Below are 5,276 nucleotides of genomic sequence, written 5' to 3'. Positions count from 1 at the left end.
TCCTTGCGTTACGATGTGAGCCTCTGCAGGTAGCTGGGACGTCATGCCGGCGGTGTGATAGAAGACTGTCGGAGCAGCGGCGGCGGCAGTCGTATGAGAGACAGGGGCAGTCGAACGGGCAGGCCCGCAACACCAGCAGCAAGCCAGGCCATGGCAACAGTAGGACGCGGCAACGACCGCCACCACGAATTCGACGAAGGACAGGCAGGCGCCGAGGCCGTGGAAGACGCTACCCAAGTTCTCGCGCCGCCAAAAGCAGTAATAGTAGGAGCAATCGTACGTAAAGGAATAGAAGATCGCCGCGCAGCTTTCCACGCCCATCACCACGAAGCAGTAGAAGGCACTGAAGATGGCCATGACGAGATACGCTATGATCACGTATCGCTGCCGGTGCTTGGATACGACGCCGAGTATCCCCGTGGGAATGTAAAAGAAGACGGCAGCTGCTATGGGGGTCCCGGTGCCAGGATAGACGTGGTATGGGATGACGAAATACGGGATGACGGCGAAGATGATGCTGAAGATACCGATGATAATCTGAAGAGTGCCCGTCACGTGACCTATAGTGAAAATAGTGATTTTAATTGTCTTTTATGATTATTTTCATTATCATCAGCGTTGTCATTGTTGTCATTGTTGTTGTTGTTGTTGTTTTTGCTTTTGTCGATAATGAATTCAGGGATTTATAGAATTCCCATTGCGAAAATCAAAGTTTACATGGGACGTCAAAAATGGTCGTTTGCCCAATAAATGCCATAACACGACAGTGCACACACACACACACACACACACACACACTCACGCACATGTACATGTAGATATATAATGTAATATCATCTTTCTTGTAAGAAAGGAAAGAAAACGATACATTTTGAAAGGAAGAGAACATGATAATACAACAACAGCGAAAAATTGTAATACTTGTGATAATGAAACATTATAATAAGTCACCAAGGAGAACAGGAAAAGTAATGTACGAAAAATGGATGACTAGGCCTATACTGAAAAGACAGCACTTGTAATATGTGGACTCCTCCGAATAAAAATCAGTTGTACAATACAATACGAAAATATGATCGGAAGCCCATCAGACAAAACTGACAGGTGACATGGAGCAGGACCATTGTGAAACAAGATTGACATAATAACTAGACTCAGAATAACAGAATCAGACATAATCAAAATCAGAAATAAAGTAGACCTACGACGAAGCTATACCCGGCGATGTGTAGAAGTATTTTTATCGGAAAGTATAGCTGAACAGCGTGGAAACGGAAAGGAAACCAGAGAAATTGGAGAAATGACTTGAAGAGAATCAAACTGTGATAAATGCACTGAGTATTAGTAGCAATAACATAGGGAGAGAGTGGATTTTGATAGTTAACAATGGGAGGCCTACAGGCTAATTTTATTATATGGAATTATAAGTTTGTGAAAGAAAAGACGTATATGATATACATTTTATTATCATCTTGACACAATAACTGAGAGCATTGGAAGAGTGAAATCATCAATTGAAGCCTCCAGCCTCTAGCTTTTTATAACTTCAAGAGACGGATGTCGTTTACTCAAATCGAGCGAGTCTATATATACGAAAAGCCAAACAAAGCGTATTCCACAGAAATATAATACATCATGGATATCACGGTTCAATTCAGTGTCAAAAATTTAATCATTTCTAAATCAATATTCTCTTCCCGATTGTGATTAAAAGAATAAAGACAGAAACTGATTTGGTATAGAGGTTGAAATCGGCCAGCAATTATAGTTGAGTGACCCGCACCTTGTCGTAGTTAATGTTTATGCATGTTTGAATCACATTTCGGCACCAAATTCTATGAAATCCCACTCACATACAGGAAAATGCTGAAGATTCCAACAGAACCACAAGTTCACTGATCAATACTGGAAATTTGCACCTTATTGTCGTCAAACGCGAACGATGCGGAATAGTGCGCTGTAAAGAAGGGGCCCGCAACTCGTCACCCCGCGCTCCCATAGACAAAGCACGTAACAGACGCGTGCGAGTGACCGTGATGATACTTATAACACATATTCCTGGTATAAATTTAAGATTTTCACGAAAAATTGTTCGGTTTTCAACTCAGTTTGCTTTGTTGTTGTAACCCTGCAAAGTTTAAAGCGTGCTGAACACAGTCCTGGTCGTACATTTCTGTTCAGTGCGCTTGTAGCAATTTTACTCAGGGTGACAGTATTAGGGCCTCTGATGAGATGCGGGCACCTCACTACACATATCACGCAGAAAGTTATTGTAAAAAGATATTCAAAACCGACAGATTGGTAACATGACTAGCTAATGAGAGTTGATAGAGACGTATCATTCACGTGACGACTTACATTACGTCTGTTTCGTCAGAGCCGTCGTATGCTAATTTATTTATGAATGTCACTATACGCTTGATATCATCTTGTTCCTAGACAAACATGTTCATAATTCTGCATGCTCTATATGCCTATATATCAAGGAATCTGTATATGATATCTGAATTCCTCAAGATGATACTTTCTATAAAAAAACCAATAACTATGTCTACTTGAGAATAGTTCTTTTGTGATTATGCAGAAAAAAATAATATAATGATGCATAATAATGCACAATACGTCATACCAGTGTTCCCAACATAGCACAAGCATAGATCTTTTACTACTGCTACTACTACTTCTATTACTTCTACTACTGGTTCTACTACTACTATACTTCTGATGACAATAATAGTAATAATAGTAATAATAATAATAATAATAATAATAATAATGATAATACAATAATAATGATAATAATAATAATAATAATAATAATAACAATAATAATAATGATAATGACAATGACAATAATGATAATACATTAATGTAGATGACGACCATCCTAGAAACGATATATCATACACAGAGAATTCGTACATAGTTGGGTTTTTTTTTTTATAGATTCATGCAAGATTCTACTTTCGATATTATCCTTCCAGGCGGCTGCAGCATCCAAATGTCAATCTTACAATATACGTGTCTGAATTAAGCTTTTCTGAATGAGATCACGAAGGAATAGAAAACTAAGAATGCAAAAAGAGAAAAAAAAAACGAAAAAAAGGTAAAATAATCTAAAAAGAAAAAAAAATCGTCATCTTACCGGCTTTAGATGGATAGTGATCCTCGATGCCAGTACAGCCTGTTTCTCGTTCTTGTATAAGCGGAGGAGCCACTTGAGGCGTTTGGGGCGTTGATATCATCGCCACTTGCCCCGCATGGTATACAGGAGGCGGAGCAGGGCTGTGGTATGGTGGTGGAGCTGTCGGCTGAGATTGATTCATGATTCTTCATACACAATTCAGAAAATAAAACACCAAAAAATACTTTCAAAAAGCCCTTCTTATATGAGATGTTTTAGACATTAACCCAACTTAGATTATGCAAACAAAATACATTACCGGAATGACAGGCGCCTTGTGTGTTGTAACCAAACGTTGTAACCAAGTGTTGTAACTAAAGAGGAATGTGCGTATAAAGTAAAAATGATATGCGCATAACACCAACACAAGCGCAGAATGTTGGCTTCCAAAATGCAACGCGCATTGTGACGCAATAGCACTGACTTCCATAATGCTGCGCTCATTGTTACGTAAGAGCACGATGTAAACAAGACAGAAATTGGCTTCGAAATTGCCACGCGCATTGTGACGCAATGACACTGGCTTCCGAAATGCTACGCGCATTCATTGTGACGCCGCAGAACTGGCTTCCAAATTGCTACGTGCATTGTGACGCAGTAGCTCTGCTCCAAAATGCTGCGTGCGCATTGTGACGTACGAGCATGGTCGCGACAGACATTAACGTCATAATCAGCACTTATATTACAAGCCGATTACACAAAACTAAAAATATACCTGCTTTTTTTTTTTTGGATGAGTTATATTCATTTATTTTTCAGTTTGTCTTGTTACATTCACTAAATATTTCTTGTTTTAACTTATCTCTTCTTGAATTCTTGACATTTTTACCCTATAGACGTATGCCATTACTATTATTTTACATCTGCAACAAGCAATGCTTCTATGTAGATTCCTCATATTTCACATGTTTTATTGTCTTATAAGCTGTACTTGACAATTCATCCAGGCTTTTGTATTGTGATGTTTATGTTTTATGTATTTGTTGAAATGTGGAATATGGAACAATAAAAAACAAACAAACAAACAAAGGGTACAGTACCTCCCATTTTTCTTTGCATTAATATGTAAGTAAGTGGGTCCCGCCTTGATCCGCCACTGCTTCTTACCTCCCAAGTATAATCTGTATTACTTAGGGTGTTATATTTCCCTTGGAATATAATGCACTTTTATTGACTTACGATAGCACTCTGTGGAAGAAGACTCTAGTGATCGAAAGGACTAATTAACTAAATCACATTGTTATAATGTTGAGTCTGGCCGTGTAACACAGTTGAATTTCTGAGAAATAAAAAGCGGAGACGGAGAGAGTGGGAGAAAGATAACTGTGTCATGCAAATTTATGCACGTACGATGTACACACTAAATTCGATCTTGGAGCATCGCTCATTCAATTCCCATTCAACCAAGTACATTCACCTGCCAGCACACCAGTCGTCAGTCAAAACACACACGTGCCGCGTACACAACTTGTGGCTGTGGTAACCAGGAGACGCTCGGACGCGTTCATTTTTTGAAGGGTATTTTAATATCATAATTTGATTTCATAATGTATAGTTCCACCCACGATATGATATCTTCCTTTTTTGATACGTATTATCTTTGATAAGTGTATCTTTAGTGTTTGGATTTTTTTTTTTTTTTAGATTCTGCAAGATAGTGATTTAATTTTGAGAATTAGTCACGAAAGCTATATTACCTGTACAGAAATGGCAGAGTCGCATTTACTTGTTTTAGCGTACAGTGCTCGTAGGCCCGCTTTAGGAATATCGCACCCCTCCGTGTAATCCTGTGTAAGAGGATTTTACCGTACCGTAAATATTTACTAGGACACGAAGTGAAATTACTACCGTTCATTTTGGTTGTAGGTTGTAATCATTACTCATTCGACTTGATTCTGATTATATTACAGTTATTTTACAGGAAGAAGGACAAATTTCAGTATTTCTACTTCTGACAGTTGCAGAAAGTGAAGATGAACCTCGACTACGACTCCAACGTCAAGTCTTTTTGACTGGCTTCTGGTCCTGCTATCCTGAGTGAGGCTGTATGCTGCTCTGCTAGAATTTAGAAACATGGATATTTGTCATTAGA

This window comes from Diadema antillarum, unplaced genomic scaffold (genome assembly GCF_040938485.1).
Source record: "Diadema antillarum isolate AM-2024a unplaced genomic scaffold, OU_Dant_1.0 seq00000845_RagTag, whole genome shotgun sequence".
In the NCBI taxonomy this organism is placed as follows: Eukaryota; Metazoa; Echinodermata; class Echinoidea; order Diadematoida; family Diadematidae; genus Diadema; species Diadema antillarum.
The sequence above is the reverse complement of the archived record's forward strand: the minus strand, read 5'-3'. Positions refer to the sequence as shown.